Here is a 22,284-nt window from a genome sequence, read left to right on the forward strand (position 1 = left end):
AGTCAATGCAATGGAAGACAAAACAGCTGGAAGACAGACAACTGGATAGAATCTATCCAGTTATATTGAAGGAGGCAGCGAGGGAAGTTAACAAACCCATAGCCATTAATTATGAGAGCATCCTTAGATTCAGGGGAGGTCCCCATGGATTGGATATGTGCAAATATATCCCCAATTCACAAAGGAGGTTAAAAAGGGTGACACATAATTATAGACCTGTCAGTTTAACTTCTGTTCTAGGGAAAACAATGGAGTTATTGGTTATAGAAGTGATGATGTAGGATCACCTAGACCCATCATGCAGTATGATTGATGATTTTTGAGGTTATGATGAATGTCGTGGCGAGATCCAATATTCCTTACATTTCGAGGGTACAGCTCTAAAACGGTGTTCGCAGTCCGGCCACTAGATAGTACACCGGACCAAACCTATTGGTAACTCTCTAGGAGGCTTCCGGATCAGCTAGTGTATAATCGTGCTACCTCTACTCTGCCAGATAGTGACTGGATGGAGTCCGAGTAGTGTGTATGCGGGGAGCATTGTCGAGGCCACGTTATGTCAAGGATCTGGGTATATTCTTACCACATGTACGCCATATCCAAAAATTTCATTACTTCATACAGCATGTCCCACCCACTTTTTCTTACTATTGAATACACCATGAATTGTCAAAATAATAGAGCAAGCTTATCTGCGAAAAGATCTAAACCTCCCAAGGACTTCCTAATTCATTTCACAAATATACGTGGTCTCAATTCCAATCTCAACAATGTCCATTTCCACTTGCAGTCTTCCAAACCCCATGTACTTTTTCTGACTGAATCTCAGTTATCAGTTGATTCAACTACTGCTCATCTCAGATGTCCAAATTATTTGCTGTATGATTCCTTTTGCCTCAAAGGTGGTACTTGTGCATATGTCCGTTCTGATATTCACTGTCAGAGATTTGGCAATTTGGAATCTCCTCTCTTTGATCATCTCTGGCTTAAAATCTCTCTACCTCATTGTGTCAAATTCATCTGTTGTCTCTACCGTTCTCCCAACTCCACTAATCACTTGGAGCTCTTTGACTTCCTCTCTTTGCAACTTGACTTTCTCTAGTCCAACTTTCCTAACAGTGAGGTAATTTTCCTTGGTGATTTTAACGTTCACAACTCCAGCTGGCTTCCGTTTTCTATTTACACTGACCCAGCAGGTCGAGATGCTGAGGCTTTTGCAATTACTAATGACCTAGCACAGATTGTTCATTTACCTACAAGAATACCGGACAATCCTAATCATACAGCCAATACGCTTGATCTTTTTCTCACAAACAACCCTTCTAAGTACAAGGTCGAAGTGAGAGGTCTTTTAGGCACTTCAGATCACAACTTGGTGATTGTCTCTTCTCCAATGGAACCTTTATCTAATGGCTATTCCCAACCTCGTATTGTTTGGCATTACAAGAATGCAAAATGGGATGACCTGCGAGACTTCTTTTCTTCTTTTCCTTGGTCTGATTACTGTTTCAAAACTTCTGATGTCAACATTTGCTCAGATCGTGTCAGTGAAATTATTCTTGCAGGAATGGAATCCTTTATCCCACACTCCACTTTAAAATCTCGTCCTTTATCTAAACCTTGGTTCTCCAACAAATGTGCTAAGGCTGTCCAAGAGAAGAATGTTGCATATCATAACTGGCTTGTTTCTAATTCTTCAGTTTCATTTTCTGCCTACACCAAAGCTCGCAACAATTGTAAAGCAGTTATTAATCAGTCCAAACTAGAGTTTGAACAGGCTAAGAGTAGAAAACTTGCTTCTTGCCCTAATGGTAGCCGAACATTCTGGTCTCTTGCCAAAGCTATTGGCCGCAACTTTTGCCCATCTCTGCTCCCACCTCTATCCAAACCAGATGGTTCTGTTGTCACTTCAGCCAAGGATAAAGCTGACCTGCTAGCATCCCATTTTTCTTCCAGCTCATGTATTAATGATCTTGGTAAAACACCTCCCACCATTCCTAACACACTCCATTCAATGCCTCCTGTGGTCTTCCGTCAAAAGGATATCAGAAGGATTTTGATGAATCTTGATGCTAAGAAAGCTCCAGGTCCTGATGGTATTTCTCCACTTGTTCTCAAAACCTGTGCCCCTGAACTTACTCCTCTTCTTTGCCGCCTTTTTTCACTTTCTTATTCCAAAGGTGTTTTTCCTTCTGCTTGGAAATTTGCTCATATCCAGCCAGTTCCTAAAAAGGGTGACAAATCCCTCCCATCCAATTATCGTCCCATTGCAATTACTTCTACTCTTTCTAAAGTAATGGAGAAATCAATTAACCGGCAACTCTTAAACTACCTAGAAACCTTCCGTCTGATCAACGATCGCCAGTATGGATTCCGCCAGTGTCGATCCACTGGTAATATTCTGGCTTATGTTACCCATTTATGGATTAATTCAATGGAAAGGTTCGGTGAAACACAAGTAGTTGCTCTTGACATCTCAAAGGCTTTTGATCGTGTTTGGCATAAAGGTCTTCTAAACAAGCTTCCATCTTATGGTTTGCCAACTGTTTTTAGTAATTGGTTATCCAGTTTTCTCTCTAATCGCTCACTGAGGGTGATGGTAGATGGCTCTCTGTCTTCTAACTTCTCCACTAATGCCGGTGTCCCCCAAGGTTCAGTTCTTTCCCCCACTCTTTTCCTTTTGTATATCAATGACCTTCTTCCATTGACTGGAAATGCTATCCATAGTTTTGCCGATGATAGCACATTGCATTCAACTTTCCATTTTGAGAAACCTTGTCCTGCTCAATCAGCTTCAAGTTTTCGAAAATCTGCTGCCAATTCCTTAAATGCCGATCTTCAGGTAATTCTCCAGTGGGGCAAAGACAACTTAGTTGATTTCAACCCTTCTAAAACTCAGTCTTGTCTTATATCTCGCAAAAAGGATTCTTCTGCTCCTATGCTTATCTTTAGTGAGACTCCGATTTCTAGGCAAAATGATATATCTCTTTTGGGGATTACCCTGACTTCTAATCTCTCTTGGCACAAGCACATTACAAATATTGCTTCCTCTGCATCTAAAAAACTTGGTTTTCTCTTTCGCTCTCGGCGTTACTTTTCTTCCAAACAGCTGCTCACTCTGTATAAATCGCAAATCCGCCCTGCCATGGAATATTGTTCCCACATCTGGGGTGGTGCCCCCAAAACCTCTCTCAGGTTTCTTGATTCCATTCAGAAGAGGGCAGTTCGGTTAATTAATGATTCATCTCTAACAGAGTCTCTCCACTCGCTGTCTCATAGACGTACTGTTTCTGCTGCATGCCTCTTCTACAGATACTTCCATGGGTACTGTTCTTCTGAATTGGCTTCTATGATTCCCGCTCTCTCTTTCAAAACAGTCCGAATATGTGCCGCCACCAGCCAACATCCATTTACTGTCCAGCTTCAAACCCACAGAACCAACTTTTCATCTTCCTCATTTATTCATTCAACTGCCGTTTTCTGGAACAACCTTCCTTCATACGTATTTCCTGAAAATTACAATCTACAGAAGTTCAAGTCCAATGTCAACAAATATCTTCTTTCGTCTTTTCAACCTCCAACCCAAGCACGGTACTAAGTACTATAGGTTCCAATACCTCTTGTGTTTGGGGTTCTCATAAAAAAAAAAATAATAATAATAATAATACAGTAGACTGCTGAAATAACGGCACCCCAAATAATGGCACATTGAGACTGAATGCAGATGTCTTGCAGTGGCAAAAAAAGAAAACGGCAAGTTACGTGATTACTGTATTTGTTTACGTTCGCCATTTTCAAAGTGAATTCTGTACTAATATCATGGATTATACTGGATCATTTATTTTAAATTAAAAACCCCTCACTATGGCTCTTAAAGTTAATAAACCTCATACAGAGAAGAAAAGAAGAACAACATTAAGCGTAGTGACAAACTTGATATAATCTAAACTATTACATTAGGGTCACCCAGAATGTTAATATGTTAATTCATATGCCCATGTGTATTGTGTCTGTTCTCTGCTTGATTTGCCTGTTTTGCTGGATGAAAACCCCCAATTTCTGGGAGGGGGGGAAAAGCTCACTATCTATGTCTGAGACCCACTAACTCAGCCACGGAGTGAAAAAAGCCTAAAAAAGTTCCTCATGTCATCGATTGAATTTGAACCTGGTACTTCTCCACCGGTGTGGGGAGGACAGTGACGATACCACTGTGCTACCATGCAGACTAAACTTGATATAATAAAGAAAATAGAACAGGGCATAAGCAGAAGTGTATTAATGGCAGAATATAACATTGGATTCTCAACATGTTTGTTTTTTTCTGTGCAGTTAATAAAATTTCATTCTTAATCTCTATTTCTTATTCGGTCTCATAATTTCTATGTTAAATACATTACAAATAAAACTTTTTAGACAATGGAAAAATCAAAATAATGGCAACTTGAATCCCCGAAGGTGCTGTTATTCTGAAAGTCTACTGTAGTTCAGACACAGCATGGGTTTGTTAAGAGGAAGTCTTGTCTGACAAATTTGATTGGATACTAAGATGTGGTCATAAAGAAACTGGATGCAAAAAATAATTTTGATATCATATACTTGGATTTCAGGAAAGCTTTTGATACTACTGCACATGGAATGCTGCTTCACAAATTGGAGCAGTATGGTATTAAGGGCAAGTTGCTGCAATGGATAAAGGGATGGTTCAGTGGGAGATGGCAGAGAGAGTGGTAATAAATGGACACTGCTCTATGTGGACTAATGTCATTAGTGGAGTCCCTCAGGGTTCAGTGCTGGGGCCATTGTTGTTTTGTGTATTTAAAAATGATATCAATGAAGGTATATCAGGCTTAATGTCCAAGTTTGCAGATGATACAAAGGTATGCTACTGCAACAGGATCTAGAAAAGTTAGGCAGATGGGCTGAGAAGTGGCAACTAAAGTTTAACATTGACAAATACAAAGTACTGCATATGGGTAGCAGTAACCCGAGAGAAACATACCAACTGTGTGGTACTACACTCAGGGAGGTGGAGAATGAAAAAGAACTGGAGGTAATTGTGCAATCAGATATGAAATTCTCTGAGCAGTGCAGATGGACTGTCAGAGCAGGTCGTGGAGTTTTGTCAGTGATATATATATATATATATATATATATATATATATATATATAGGAATTTTGCTAGCAGAGACAAGGAGGTGATTATCCCCTTGTAAAAGGTAATGGTCAGGTCACACCTTGAGTACTCTGTACAGATCTGGAGACCTCATTTTAGGAAGGATTTAGAGTTGCTAGAATGAGTACAGAGAAAAGCAACAAGATTGTTGAGAGGAACAAAGGGGTGCTGTTAGAAAGAGAGGCTTAAGTTCTCAAAGTTACAGCATCTGGAGACTAGGCACCTGTGAGGTGATCTGATTGAGGTGTATAAGGCCTTGAATGATTTGAGCAGGCTCAATGTTGATGGGATACTTCCGCTTTCTCAGATTATGAACCTGAGGGGGCATAGATTCAAATTTAGAAAAGACAGTTGTAGAATAGATGTGTGGAAGTTTGTCTTTATCCAGTGGGTAGTTGATTGTTGGAACAAACATTTGGCGTGACCAGATTGGTGAAATGGGAAGGTTTTATTTTTTTTCTTTTAGCTGATGCTATATAAGCTTGCTTTCTTGCATCATATGCCTCAAATAATGTTAATGCTAAAAACAATCCCCCAGATGAAAAAACCAAAAATGTCAAAATCAAAAATGAAAACCTGTTCTTCTGTTTTCTTCAATCTTAAAGGAATTATTATGGCTGAATGTGTCCCACCAAATCAGAATGTCAATATCAAACATACTTCATTGAAGTTCTGATAAGGCTGCATAAAAAAATTAAAAGGAAATGTCCTGATTTGTGGAAGGATGATTGGATGCACCACTAAGACAATGCTTCAGCACACTACAAGCTTTCTGGCCAAAAAAAACAAATTCCTGTGTGTGTGAACATGCAACCTGCTTGCCAGACTTATAGCCCATTGACTTTTATTTCTCTTCCCTAAACTGAAAAGTGTACTTAAGAGAAAACCCATTTTCAATCCATTGAAGGCATTCCAAAAAAAATGACTGAAGGGTTAAAAGTTCTCAACAGAAGGTGACTTCCAGAACTGTTTCTATGCTTGGAGGAAATGTATGGAACAATGTGGGCAAACCCAAGGCAATTACTTTGAAGGGGATAACTTGTAAGGTGTGAAATATTGCATCATATTTATTTTATTGCACCAGTCTCATTATTTAATATAGCCACATCTCATAACTCTATTGGAGGAGTTAGTATTAGTAGCAACGGCCATGGTGAAAGGAAGCCTATGGCTTATGCTACACCAGCCCAAAAAAAAATTAAATAAATAAAATAATAAGAAGAAAAATTTAAAAAAATAATTGATAACAGAAAAGGAAATAGACAACCTACGCATTTCACTCCTCTCATAGGTAACTATCTAGCTGACCTTTGAATTTCCCCCAACTGTCAGCCTCTACCACCCATGTAAGTAACTTATTCCAGTAATTTATAACTCTCTGGCTAAAATAAAACTTCCTGCAATCCAGTCTAAACATCCCCCCATCATAACTTGAATTTATGGCTTCTAGTTCTAGAATCATTTATAACCGTGAAAATTTCATCCTTATTCATTTTACTTATGCCTCTCAGAGCCTTAAACACCTCAATCAAGTCTTCTCTAAGGTGCCTAGTTTCCAAGCTCTGCAACCCACATATTTGAAGTCTTTCCTCATATGGACACCCCTTTTGTCGATCTCACCAGGTGAGTTACTCATATTTGACCCCTTTCAAGAAGCTCAATGTCTTTCTTTAGGTGCAATCTCCATACTTCAACACAGTATTCCAAGTGTGGTCTAACAATAGCCTTATATAATGGGATTATTACGTCCTTATCTCTACTAGCAAATGTTCAATAAATCATCGATAGGACACCACGGGCCTTCCTTGCAACCTGTCTACAATGCTCGGAGAACTTAGTGTCTGACCATATCATAACACCCAAGTTCCTTTCCTCCACTACTGGATTTAGTTCAACTCCACCAAATGTATAAGTTATTTTGGGGTTACTGTTCCCCAGGTGTAATACCTTATACTTTGCTGGATTAAAGCATAGTTGCCATTTTTCTGACCATCCCTGAAGTCTATCTAGGTCACTCTGAAGAAGCTCTGGTTGGCGGTGATCATTAACTACTCTACCAATCTTTACATCATCTACAAATTTAGACATCACATCCTCTATCCCTTCATCGATGTCAAAGAGTTAAGAGTGGATGTGAGGTGACCATAATTGGAATAAATTCCACTTATGGAAGTTAGCTTTAATAACTGCTGAGAATGTCTAGGCTGTGCAACCTTTATATTTGAGTTATTTGACCATTTTGGGTGATCCTGCTACATTTTTAAGACATCTTTAATAATGAAAGGAGAGAACTTGCCCACAATAAGTGCATAATAAAAAAAGCTGGAGGTTCATTTGTGGTCAATTTTAATCGCTTTGGGTGAGATAGATCAAGGTTAATTTGGCTGTAAGTCATTCTGTGGAGAACACCAATGGCTCTAATAGTGGATACTCTATTGTATCCATTTGGTGCTGGGTAGGGATGAGCTTTAGCACCCAGCTTTCCATCCCTATTATGTGGAGACAGAAGCAGTGCTGCTAGAGCGACCAACCAGTAAAGTTTGTTTGTTAGTTAGAGAAAGGGGAGGGGGAGAAAAATAAAAGTAACTTTCCTTTCTAGGAATTGCTCACAATTCATAAGACAAAACTCACTTTCTTTTTTATGAAAACAAAACAAAAACTTGAAAAACTTTCACTTTGGGAAAGTTCGCTTGGCACCCTGAGCCAGAATTTGAATATGGTGGTTATGTGCTTTCTGTACAGAAACACAGATATGACAAGAGGGGGGGGGGGAGGAGTTATGCTTTTGGTTAAAGAGCACATAGATTTTAAAACAGCCAGTAGTTGTTGAGTCAGCATGATGTGATATAAACACTGGGAAAACAAAAATGCCCAGTGACTGTGATGAGTATAATGAATAAATATAGAGACAAACAGAGTGGGCCAGAAAATTAGAATGTCTTATCATATTAGAGGCAACAAGAGAATAATATTCTTGATCTGGTTATCAGCATGTGATTCATCATGTATTAAGAATCTACAAGTTAAATGTACCTTTAGATGGCAGTATTCATCATGTATAGATGTGTTATTTATTCAAAGAAATAACTACTGTTAAGGGAAGGGATTTCATTTTTGCCAAGGTGGTTATAACAGGCTCAGACATTCCTTAAACTCTTTTCAGTGGGACTAACTGATGTTAAAAAATATAAATGTCAAATGGGAAGTGTTAATCATAGATGCCATTAAGCATTCTATACCAACTAAGAAATATTGTTCAAGGTTTACATCAAAATGGATCTCAGATGAACTGATGAGCTTAATGGCTTAGTGCATGGGATGATTAAAATTATCAGGGTGGCACAGAATCCCTAAAGCAAGAATAAAATAGTTTGTAATCAAGTTGCTTGAGGTGGTTTAGCCATTACAGAGCAGAGAACTCTTTGGCTAAGAGTGTAAAGAAAAGTAGCAAGGTATTTTTTGGTTTATGTTAATGCTAGAAGGATAGAGATCAGCTGTATTTGGTCCATTAGATACAAGTAGCATAACTATTCATTCCTGTACAAATTTCTGACAAACTGAATAAATATTTTGCATCTATATTCACACAATTTTTTGTGAGTGAGTTAGAAGAATAATACTGACTGTTTTGTTGAATGATTTTATAATAACTGAAAGGAAGGCTGGAGAGAAATTTCTCAGCTAAAAGTGAACAAAGCACCTGGGGCTGATGGAATCTATCAATTATATTAAAAGAAGCTGCAAAGGAAGTAGTTAAACCTTTAGCTATAATAATGAGGTCATTGATTAGTGGGGTCCTGTCAGATTGCAGATGTACCTCCTACTGATAAAGTTGGTTCAAAGAAGGAAATGAATAATTGCAGATGTGCAAGTTTGGCCTGTGTATTAGGAAAAATAATGGAGTCAATAGTTAAAATAAGTAATGCAAGATCATCTTGATAGAAATGGGGAATTGCAGCATGGATTTCATAAAGGGAGATTGTGCCTGACCAATCAAATTAGCTGTTAAGAGGTTGGCAAAAGGAACTGGATACAGAGAAAATTCTGAATGTCATATACATCACCAGATGAAAAGCTGATGTCCTTGCTTTAACCATCTTCAGCTTTTTGTCTTGTGACATAACTGCCTCAATTTCACGGTATCTTCCATCAGTTAAAACATTTTCATAATAAAGCCAGGGAGCCATGATTTTTTTTCACCATCATGATGTCCTACTAGATGACTATCTGCTGATGTCCATCATCTTGATGGACATCAGTAGATAGTCATCTAAACTTCCAACACGGACACGAGAACTTTTCAGACACCCCACGAAACTACATAGCAGCAAAATTTTAATCCACACAAAAGTCAGTAAAATACAGTATTAAAGCATTTCTGTTTTTTACTTCCTAGCACAATATTTTTCATAACATTCTGGCAACCTTGGAGAGTAAAGGTATTTCATTTAAGGTAATTGGATTTAGTGCACAAACTGTTAAATTGAAGTTCTACTCTACTCAGATATTGATAAAAACCTTCAATACTGTTCCAAATGAATGACTTATCAATTGAGATTTAATATTAATAAATACAAAGTACTTTGTTTGTGTACCAGTATCCTAGAATGACACACAATTTGGATGGCACTAAATTGAAGGTATAGAAGAAAGAAAGAAGACTTAGGGGTAATTGTACCATCTCACAAGAAGCTTTGCCAGTGAAGACAGGCTGCCAGGGCAGCTCAAGAATCAGGTGATTATATAGTCTGACACAGAGATGGAACTAGGCAATCCTACACGTGGGGCAAAAGAAATTATATGCAAAAGTAATTACCCCCATTATATGCAGGTAGTAAACCTTTATGAATTTATAAAAATTACTATTAAAATAATATTAAATAATAAAATAATTTAAATAATACAACAAATATAACAAAACAAAAATATCAAAGAGAAAGAAACTTATGAATATATATATATCTAGAGACTGTCTATAAAACAGTCAAAGTAAGAAAATACATATAACTAAAAGAAATAAAAAAAATCAGAGAAAACACAGACAGCTTATTAGCATTAGTAGAGGCATACGATGCAAGAAAGCAAGCTTATGCAGCTTCAGCCAAAAAAAAAAAAACCTCCCATTTCACCCCTCCATTCGTTCCAAATGCCTGCCCAGCTCAGCCTTAAATTTATTTAGGCTATCAACTCCCACAACAAAAGATGGAAGCCTGTTCCACCAATCAACTACCCACTGGATAACGGCAAATCTCTGCACATCTATTCTACAACTGTCTTTCCTCAATCTGAATCTGTGCCACCTCAGGTTCTTAATCTGAGCAAGAGGAAGCATCCCATCAGCATTCAGCTTGCTCAAACCATTCAAGGCCATATACACCTCAATCAGATAACCTCGCAGGTGCCTACTCTCCAGGCGCTGCAATTTGCAGAACTTAAGCCTTTCTTGGTAAGAGCACGCCTTTGTTTCCCTCACCAATCTTGTTGCCCTTCTTTGTACTTGTTCTAGCAACTCTACATTCTTCCTAAAATGAGGCCTCCAAACCTCTACACAGTACCCTAGGTGTGGCCTGACCATTGCCTTGTATAAAGGGATAATCACTTCCCTGTTCCTGCTAGCAAAATTCCTATATATCATTGACAAGACTCCATGACCAGTCCTGGCAGCCCGCCTGCACTGCTCAGCAAATTTAATATTCGACTGCACAATTACCCCCAGGGGAACACCGAACCATGGGGAACTCCACTAATATCATTTTTCCATGAAGAGTAGTGTCCACTGATTACCACTCTCTGTCGTCTCCCACTCAACCATCCTTTTATCCATTGTAGCAACTTACCCTTAATGCCATATCTCTCCAATTTGTACAGCAGTCTTCCATGTGCAACAGTATCAAAAGCTTTCCTGACATACAAGTATAGATGATCTTGTGTAGATGATACTGCAATGCTTCTTTAACCAGTGATTCCATTATTTTCCCCGGAACACAAGTTAAACTAACAGGTCTATAGTTAATTGTGTCACTTTTGAATCCCCTTTGTGAATTGGTGATACATTTGCTTTGCACACCTCCAGTCCATGGACACCTCCCCTGAGTCCAGAGAATTCTGCTCTCATAATTATGGCTAAAGGTTTGCTTACTTCCTTTGCTGCCTCCTTTAATATAACTGGATAGATCCCGTCCACTTTGCTTTCGGTTATTACAAAATCTAGCTCCCTTTTAGAGTTTGATAAACTTCTGGCACTCCCTGAGCATGATGATCTAGAATAAAATCTAGAATTATGTTTATATATCTAGAATAAAATCATACTGTATATTATACTTTTCCAAAATATTGGAAAAGTATAATATACAGTACTTTTAACATTATAACGTAAACTAAATGCAATGAAGAAGTATTATTTTAATTGAATTTTTCTCACTTTTTCTGAAACAAAATCATCAATAATTTTATTATAATTTTTGTTTTATGCAACACGATTTTCAATAGTTTTTCAACAAACTGATATGCTGGTTAGTCATTCTTGTCTAGTTGAGAGTAATACTGCTTTTGATCCCACTTAATTTATTATTAAATTTCTCCACTTACACAGTTATGGTCAAGTACAGAAACACAGTCCTTGATGCTGTTGTTGTTGTTGTTTGGTTTTTAGGAGCATTAGCAACTAAGGCCATATTGCTCCAGGGATATGCGGTGGTCATTCCCTGACCTTTCCACATCCTCCGTATTTGGTGGCTCACGGGCTCAAACCTCGGTCTAATCAAGAAGCATGTGCTATGCACTGCTGCTCCTGCCCACCTGGCTATGGAGGTGCCAGTCCTTGATGCATGATCAGGTGTAGTGCCCTGAAGAAATATCTGATCATGTATCAATATTTACTTTTGCTAACATCAGATTTATTTGCATATTTGATCTACCCCTTTTGAATTATAGCCAAATTTATCCACCCTTAATCTGGTGCTAGCTACCACTATTTTTATTTATTTATCATTTTGACTTAATCATTGTTACTTTACAGGTCACTCCTCTTTAATTGGCTTTACAATTCAGCCTATAATTTTTCATAATTCATCATAACTTATAGGATATTCACATTCTTTTTCCCTTTTCACATCTACATTTTCTCATATTTCTGTTAACCTTTTCCTTTTAGCATCATGTGTAACTTACACTTATATCTTCCCACCTAACTGTCATATGTATTAAAACGTACATATATAAACTTATGCATCCTTTGCTTCTTCTTTGCACACTCTAGTGCATTTGCCATATCTAATTTATTTTATTTTTATTTTTCCACTACTATTCCAGGTTTTAACCCATCATATCATATATTTCATATATAATATACCTTGTCCATACAGTACTACCTTGTCCTACTACTATTCTACCTTGTCCATACAGTATTAGAAAGTGCTAATTTTATTTTCATTGCTATTTGGCCATTTGCTTTTCTTCCACTACTATGGACAAGTATAGAAATGCAGTTCCTGATACATGGTCAGGTGTATTCCCCTGATGAAATACCTGATCATGTATCGATATTTGTTGCAGCTTAAATCAGATCAGGCACTTTTGCCTTACCTATATTCGACAAGTACCTAAATATGTTTCTCCCCATATCTGATGACAGCTGTGCCACTTTTTATTTTATTAGTATTTTGCCATACTAATTTTTCTTTACAGTTCTCTCCAACCTTCTATTGGCTTAGTAATTTAGCCCATAATTTTCTTAATTCATCATAACTTTTAGGATATTAACATGCATTATGTATTTAAATATCTTTCACCTTTCACATATCTACTACACTTCTTTTTCAACTATCCTCACCCTTCTAGTTACTGGCATTTTGTGTAACTTTCACATCCATTTATGCACACTTTATTCAATATATTAATACAAACTTATTAATACAAACTGTATATATATTTCATATATATTTTGAAGACTAAATGCACGAGGCATAATATGTTATGGGTTAAATTAACTATATAATATCGGTGTAAATACACCATAGTTTACCCATAAACTTAACTACATAAGTAGTGTAACGGTGTCATTTGATTTTATCTCATATTGTAGCTACCTTCAACAATGAGATACCGGGTATTGCACTACTTTGAATAAATAATGCTTCTCTAGTAGAGGAGACTACTGTTATTTATTCTCACTGGGCATCATCACTCAGATGTGTTTCGGAGCTTGTTGGCTCACTCATCAGTGAGCAGGCAGGTACCTTGATAATGCAGATGTGTCATCACGGTTGTGAAGTTAATATATATATATATATATATATATATATATATATATATAGAGAGAGAGAGAGAGAGAGAGAGAGAGAGAGAGAGAGAGAGAGAGAGAGAGAGAGAGAGAGAGAGAAAATGATAGGTCACAAAGTGCCAAAGACTAAAAGAGTGAGAACACCAGAAAAATGAAGTATTGTAGGTTTGTAAAAAGAGAGAAAGAATGCAAATATCCTATATATTATGATGAATTAAGAAAATTATAGGCTGAATTGCAAAGCCAATTAGAGGTGAGGGAACTGTAAAGTAAAATGATTAATATAAAATGATCAAACAAATAAAATAAAAGTTGAGATAGCTATCATCAGAAATGAGTGGGCAAAATTAGCTATAAGTTGAAAAAAGGGGATAGCAAAAATGCAGAAATGTAATGTTAGCTAGAGTAAAGATTGATACATTGTCAAGTATTTCATCAGGAGACTACACCTGACCATAACAGTGGAAGAAAAGCTAAATAAACCATAAAATAATAAAATTACTAAAGATAAAGTAGCACCACTCTCACAAAGTATGGACAAGGTCCCTATGCAGTATAAGTTAAATAAAAATTAAGATAAATCAAAGTAGAAATGAAACTTCAATACAAATAAGTGTTTTCAGAGTATTAAAAAAAAAAAAAAAAAAAGTTCTATAATATAAATTGTAATTGTAATTTAGTGTAGAAGTGAATAAATTTGATAAAATTTGGAGCAAACAAATGGTATATGGCAAGAGATTAAGTTGAGGTGTAATTGAATGAATAGAGACAAAGATAGCGAGAGATTAAGGATAGTAGGAATGCTGGTATCACCCTCGTATTGCACTAATAGCTTTACGAATAGGAAAAAAATAGAAGTAGAAAGCAAAAAGATAAAAAGTGAAGAAAAAGATATCTTTTTACTTTCTACTTCTATCACTCTTCTATAGAGTGATCTAGAGAGTAATACTTCTATCACTCTCTCTCACTCAATGAATAATTTTAATGTCTTTAATTGTTGAAATTTTTACTTCCCTTTTTCTTATTAAATGTATTATTGTTATTACTATTATTTTCTTATTAACCTTGGGAACCATACCCCTATATTACCATTGTTCTTTATATTCAACTTACGACCATTCTGACTTATGACGGAATTACCAGAATGGAACTCGTCGTAAGTCGGGGAGTATCTGTGAATATATATATATATATATATATATAAAGGATATCCAGATGGTAAAAAATCAATGTTCAAAAAAAAGGTTGAATTGAAATGAAATGCAAAAGATTGTGGATGGTGCAGAAATGAAGTACAAGAAACAAATACTACTTAATACATGTGGGCTGCTATAACACATAATACAGGAATTCTCCATGCTGACAACAATAGCTAATACAGAGAGACAGGCAAAGAGTAATGTGTAATATAAGAAGTACATTAGAGAGGGTCAACTATCCTCTCAGCATGCAAAGATCATCATCATCATCAACAGCCATTTTCGATCCACTGCAGGATGAAGGCCTCTCCAGCAACTTTCCAGTTCCTTCTGTTTTGTGCAATGACCATCCATTTACTACCCACATCCTCATGAATTTCATCTGTCCATCGCCGTTGTCTTTCAGGGTTTTCTCTTAGATTCTCTTGGGTACCATTCTATTATTTTCTTAGTCCATTTGTCATCATGTATTCTACCCAAGACCATTTTAGTTCTTTAGTTTTGATAAGAATGCCCTTTACTTGAGTTTGCTGCCTAATCCATGTGTTTCTCTTCTTATCTAGCAGTCTGATCCCCAATATAATTCATTTCATTCTTCGCTGTGTAGTTCTCAGCTTCTCTTCCATTCCTTTGGTGAGTGCCCAAGTTTCACTTCCATAAGTAATGGTGGGAAGTATACATTGGTTCATTATTTTACATTTCAGACAAACTGGGATATTGCTCCTCAGTATGTGACTATATTTCCTGAATGCTATCCATCCAAAATTTATTCTTCTCTTGATTTCCAGCCATTTATCATTATTACAGCTAATAACTTGTCCCAGATAAGTATGTATGTAAGTATGTATTTATGGTCGCTGGTGGCCCCTAGACATGTCCAAATCCACCTGTTGTCACTGTTCTTTATTGTTTCTTTCTACACAGACAGAGAGCAGCCAACACTCTGGCAACCACTACTCGACCCCAGGCACGGGGCCACGAATTAATCTGTCTGTGCTAGCTGCACAAAAATCCCGCACCCTCCGGTAGAAGTGCTAGACCAGAAGGAGCCAACAATCCTGCTCCCAAGTTGCCCAAGCCTGGGAGCCAGTAAAAAAAAATAAATAAATAATAAAATAAAATGATAAAAAAATAAAAATAATACTAATAAAAAAATAATAATAAACAAAATTAAATTAAAAAAAAAAAACGCCCCCCACTGGGTAGTGGAAAACAAGGTAACCAATATCCAAATGGAGGGGGGGGGGGGGAAAAACTCCCAATCAAGCCCACAAGTGTATTCATCCTGCACTGTACAATTTTGCAGTGCCTGCAAAAAAATAAAAAATAATAATAATAATAAATAAATACACTTGTGAGTTTGAAATTGAGAGTTAAAAAAAAAAAAAACATCATCCAACTACTATCCAAGGTTTAACCTTTTATGGAAAACTAGCCTGGCAAAATCTTGCATTGCTACATAACAATTATAGGTATTTAGACAAAGAGTTTCATTACCAGGACTTAAATCAGGTATCACCTCAATCAATTGTTGCCTATAAGGCAAATATAAAGGACAATTATATAATATGTGACTCCAAGTTTCCTCAGATCTACACAAACAAAACGGATCTGATACTAAGCCAAAATAGTATAATTTACTTCTTAACGAGCCTTGCCCAGTAAGTAGATAAGATAGGTCCATATTAGGATAGAACCATCTATTCTTCTCATAATTAAAAGCAAACCGAATATTCGGAATAAATAATCTAGTAACAGAACCAGTTATACTAGCCTCCCACCTCTCCTGCCAAAGATCCAACATTTTTCCTAATATGAGCTTCCTCTCCTTTTGGGGATCTTCTGTAGTGTTATTGCTAATACTCATAAATGTGTATTTCTTTTCTCTTCTTATGTAATAACTGAAAGTTCGGTATACAATATACAAATCAAGAAGCATATGACCAGCAATAACTTGTAAGGCATGTGTTGACACCATTCTACACACTCTGTGCATAGCAAGCAACATAACTCTCTGCAAGGAATATAATTTTGTCCTAAATTTAATCTTATTGACACAGTTTACCCAAACTGATGCAGCATAAGCCACAAGTGGCAGAAAAACTGTCTTGTAGTAAAGATTTAACACTCTTCTTTGCAACCCCCACTCTGATCGAGATACGCTAATAATTGCCATACTAAAATTCTTAACCCTATTCATTAAATGATTTAAGTGTGACAAAAATGTTAACTTATGATCCAATATAACCGCCAGATACCTAGTCTGAGGAACCAGTGGAATTTTCTTATTATTTATTTTTACTGTTGGTGGCCTATTATAATCAAGATTGCCCTTTAATAACATCATCACCGTTTTGCTTTAACTTGTTAGATGTTGTCCACTTACATAATTCATGTATAATCCACCCAACTTTGTCTTCTAACATCTCCTTGACTGCCCAGATATACAAATGACCAAATCATCAGCAAAAGCTATCTTAAAGCAACTCTCCACATAATCAAATGGCCTTGATAACCATTGATTTATAACTAAATTCCAAAACAGAGGTCCTAAAACAGACCCCTGTGGACATCCTCTAGTAACCTTCTTATTAAATTGTAAATGCTCTGATCTAACAGTAGTTTTCCGGTTAGTCAAATAACTATTTATAACTTTATACAAATTAAAAGGACAGTTAACTTTCCTTAACTCATGTACAATACTTTGATGCCAAACAAATGCCCCTCAAAATCTATAAATAGAGCTAATTCATAATTAAATATTAAATTGTGTATGCGATTTAGCAATGCATTAAATTGCATCTTCAGTGAGACATTTTTCTTGAACCCAAATTGATGACACAAGGTAATTTTCCTATTTATCAGTAACTGCTGCAATTGCCCACACAACAATCTCTCATACAGTTTACCAAGATTAAGTAATAATGATATTGGCCTGAAGGCCTTTGAATTAGTAATTTCCTTACCTGGTTTCCTTATCAATTTCAGTAGTGCATTCTTCCAAAAATCAGGAAAAATACATTCCAATAAACATTTATTATAAATATTTTTATAATAATATAAAAATATAATAATAATATTTTTATATTATTATAACATTTTTAATAAATAAAAGCTACACTTGGGTAACAATCTATAAATTTAATTATTGCACTATACTCTACTAAATCCATGAGTTTTATTAATACAGTCGATTCCGGTTATTTGGGACACATCGGAGCTAGTGAATTTTGGCCCGATTAAGCGGCTGTCCCAATTATCTGAAGTTTCATGTAAATAGCTAAAAATACAATGGACTCCCCGCATTATAATTGGTTCACTGTATAATCAAATCACATTACGATGGACTCGCCATACTTTTACTGTGCACTATACGATGTGTAGTAATTGCCGGTCATTGTGATCACTTTGTGAATTGCATTTTAATTCTATTAAACAGCGATTCTAATTAACAAAAATAGGAGGAATATTATCCAGTGGATAATATTCCTCCTATAAAAAGTAAAGCTGTATTAAGCACAAATTTACCTTTTATTACCTTACCAATTAAAAAATTAAATGATACGTGAAAATCGGAAGAATATAGTGATAATCACAATAATTAATACGTACTGTAATTTGTACATACTAACTAGTTGACATTTCTGTTCACTGACATTTGTGGGTCGGGGGCTAAAATTTAAAACAGTAAAAAGATAAGCAATCAATAACAAAGAACACGGCACACACAAATTGCAAGTAACACAATACGCGCAAGTGAGACCGGAGTAACAAGTTACGAAGCTTTAAAAATAGGAATGAAGAGAAGATTCTGAAAATTAATTTTTTTATATGATTGAAGATTTCATGGAAGGGTAAACACATTTCACCATAATAACCCACAGAATTCCAGCTGTCGGTATTATTGCAAATTCAGTAAGATCGAGTTTACTGTCCGTTTATGATAGATTTCACTAACAGAAAAGCCCAATAAACAGGTAACTGCTAATTGTTTTTATTGTTTTATGGTTGTGACCTCCAGAATTTTGACCGAACCACGTGGTACCGTCGGAGACAATCATAGGGTAATCTCCAGTGCTGCGGTCTCTTGCCTCGATTAAACGGCATGCTGTCCCAATTAAGCGAAATAAGCCCTGGCTATTTTCTTGATTAGTTTCTGTTTTTTAAGATTTGCCTCAAATAAATGGCTGCCCTGATTAACAGGTGGCCCAAATAACCAGAATCCACTGTATTTAATTGTTTTAATACTGAACTCAATTCAGCAATCTCAAACAATCAATCATTATCATCTGTAAAATATCCAACATTACAGGTTCTGATCAAAGTTTGTTCCTCATTCTCATCCAACACATTATCTTCTGGACACACCTGTGCAATCACAGCTTGTACTGTTAATTGCCAATCCATTGTTTCACTATTATCCATTATAATTGTATGGAACACCTCCTGTGTTGTAATTTTGTTCATTGACAATCTGTACAGGGTGTCTCAAAAATGCATGGCATAACTTCAGGAATGAGTTCCTAATATGTAGACAATAAAAATATTTTATATCAACATAGTTCCGGAAATGCTTGGTTCCCAAGTTATTAACCGGAATGTTTTATCTCCCGCATTTGGGGAGAATCTGCTGTGATATGGTGGCGTCCGGAAAGACAGCAGCTGATCCCACATATGATTCCGACTTCAAGCCGTCTATGTAAACTGGCGTGAAGTCAGAATATTCAGCTCTGTGTGCTGAATAAAGCTGCAGGTAGACAGATGATAGAGTCTGACTTTCCCCAATTTCTAAGGGACAAGTCACATGCTGGAACATGGGCATTCCAGGGTGGAAAGGGTTGCTTTGGTGTTTGGGCAACCTTGTCTACCTTGATCTTAAGTTCTTTGAGTAGCTCTTGGAGACGAATACCAAAAGGACGATTGGCAGTCTTATGGGTGTTGTACAAATTTTCCCATCGTGGCCCAAAAACGAATGCCCATGCAGGATGGTCTGGCAGGGATTTCAGTTTTAAAGTGTACTTTAGAGACAACTGTTTACGTCAAAGTGACAACGGTGGTTCGTTTGCTTCGACGTACAAGCTCTGGACAGGAGATGTTCGATATGCTCCAATAGCAATATGAAGAGCCTGATGATGGACAGGATCCAGCCATCGAAGTACACTGTCGCTGGCCGAATTGTATACAAGGGACCCGTAATCCAGTCTGGATCGTACAAGCGCACAGTAAATGCGTAGTAGGGTGCATCGATCCGCACCCCCAAGATGTAGAGGAGAGAGAGTGCAGAATATTCAGACCTCTTGTGCACTTTGTGCAGAGTTGACGGTTGTGATCCAGAAAGGTCAGCTTTTTATCAAATACGAGTCCCAAGAATTTTGTGTCCACTGCTACTGGAATAGCATTTTGTCCGAGCCTTAATTCAGGTTCAGGATGAATACGCTTACAACAAAAGTGTACGCAAATGATCTTCTCCGGCGAGAACCTGAAGCCATTAGCAAGTGCCCAGGAATTAAGGCGATCAATGGCTTTTTGCAGTTGTCTTTCAATAACCATCATGTTGCATGACTGACAAAATATGCTAAAGTCATCAACATAGAGGGCACTGTTTACAGTTGGAGGAAGTTTTTCTGTGATGGAATTTACTTTGATGGCGAAAAGCATGACACTTGATACTGAACCTTGTGGTACTCCCTCCTCTTGACTGAAAGAATGAGAGAGAGAGTGAGGATCCCACATGAACTTGGAAAGTTCGATTGGCTAAAAAGTTTTTAATAAAAATGGGGAGATGCCCTCTAAGAGGCTATGAACTGGGGGGTCTGGTTGCCCACAAGGATAGCCACTCCTCCATAAGTAGGACCATCTGCAATTCTGTCCTTACGAAAAAAAGTTATGTTATGCATGGTGGGGTTATCATTTGCCTTTAGATATGTCTCCTGCAAGCAAAAGCAAACTGTCTCGTGCTTTTGCAGGAGGGCCTTGATGTCATCAGTATTTTGCCGGAATCCACAACAATTCCATTGTAAGAATTTAGCCATTATTTTGGCTTGGTGGGTCCATCAGGTGGCTTCCAAGGTGCTGAGGGCTTACTTTTGTCAGTCTTGGATTTATCTTTTTTGGGGAAGAATGGACGCTGTCCCGTGTCCATTTCTTCCTCCGCAAAGAGTTCCAAGACTGATTCATCCGGTATCTCCTTATTCTCTACACACATTTTTTCTGGTATCACGGGTGACTCTTCTGAACTTTTTGGCTTTCTTTATCACTTGGTTTTGGTAGTGGTGGAGCACTAGGAGGTACGGATATAGTGGCAGCAGCTGATTGTGTTTTTTTGATGGGCTTTTGTGAATTCAATAAATAGCATGCAATTGGAGTGAATGACTCTCTTGGTGGTATAGTCATTTCAGTTTGCATACCGATAGTGCACTTAGAAGAAACCTTCTGGGCATATGAAGGTTTCCCGCTATTTATTGGTTGGATACATTTTCTGGCCTCTGGGTAGGAGATATTCAGCTCTGTTTTCAGTTTTTGGATTTCTTTTTCATCCTTCCACCGCTGGCATGCTCTAGAGTAGGCGGGGTGCTCTCCTTGGCAATTGACACAGATCGGTTTTGGAGCTGAACATTTCTTGCTCTTGTGGTCTTTAACACCACATCAAGCACAGGCAGGGTTACCACAACAAGATGCTCGTGAGTGGCCGTATTTTTGGCATCTAAAACACTGCAGTGGGTTTGGGATATAAATCCTCACTGGGCAGTTTAGATAGCCTGCCTTCATGGAACTAGGAGGCCATGGGGTGTTAAACGTGAGGATAAGAACTCGGGTAGATTCCCATCCTTCTGTATCGATATTCTCTTGACAGCTGTCACTCCTTTGTCTTTTAATTCAGAGCAGATCTCTTCTTCAGAAACATGAAGAAGGTCCCACTCTGATATAACACCTTGTGAAGAATTCAGAGTTTTGTGGGTGGGTTATGGTGATAGGTATTCCCCCTATGGATGTAGAGTTCAAGATTTTTTCAGCTTGTTTTGTGCTGGAAGCTTCAACTAAATGGTCGCCAGAATGCAGTCATTTAACTGATTTTGGTGAACCTCCCAACCCTTCTAATCCTTTCTGGATAAAGAAGGGTGACATCTTTCCAAATGACTGCTCTCCGGTGGAATGGAGAATGACGAAAAGCGGTGTCACTGATGGTGGTGGCGGTGGTGTATCCTCAGTCCTGGCTCTTTTTGCAGAGGTGTTTTCCGCGTCATCATCTTGATTAGGTGGGGGCCTTGTTGGGGCCCCAAAAGAAATAGGAATTAAATTACTCATATGAGTAAGATAAAAATTTCAGATTCCCTAAGTACCTCACCTATGAGGGGACGCCCACTTGTGAACTAGTAGGTACTGCGTACACGAAGAATGGGATGCCAAGTTAGCTTAGGAGCACCATACCCACGTTTCCAATAAGCCTTGATCCTGTCCCAAGACCAAAGGGAGGGAGACATTGGAACGCAGTTGACCCTAGCAGTAAGAACCACCCGCCAGTTGATCCCAGTCGGGCCGGTCCAGGACCACCCATCTTGTCGAAGCAGGGGCCAAAGTGGTGTATTAAGGCTGGGCCCCTCAACTACCAGGATCCCCCTTTCCGAATTCCA

At 37.5% G+C, this 22,284-nt stretch overlaps 1 protein-coding gene across 1 annotated transcript in view; it reads right to left on the reverse strand.

Moving 5' to 3' along the window:
- The window catches only part of LOC150080926 (protein NDRG3-like), a 274,856-nt gene that overhangs the window by 161,780 nt on the left and 90,792 nt on the right, over nt 1-22,284 (reverse strand). The window lies entirely within an intron of this gene.

The sequence above is a fragment of the Mastigoproctus giganteus genome, chromosome 9, assembly GCF_048544385.1.
Source record: "Mastigoproctus giganteus isolate SK-2022 chromosome 9, ASM4854438v1, whole genome shotgun sequence".
NCBI lineage: Eukaryota > Metazoa > Arthropoda > Arachnida > Uropygi > Thelyphonidae > Mastigoproctus > Mastigoproctus giganteus.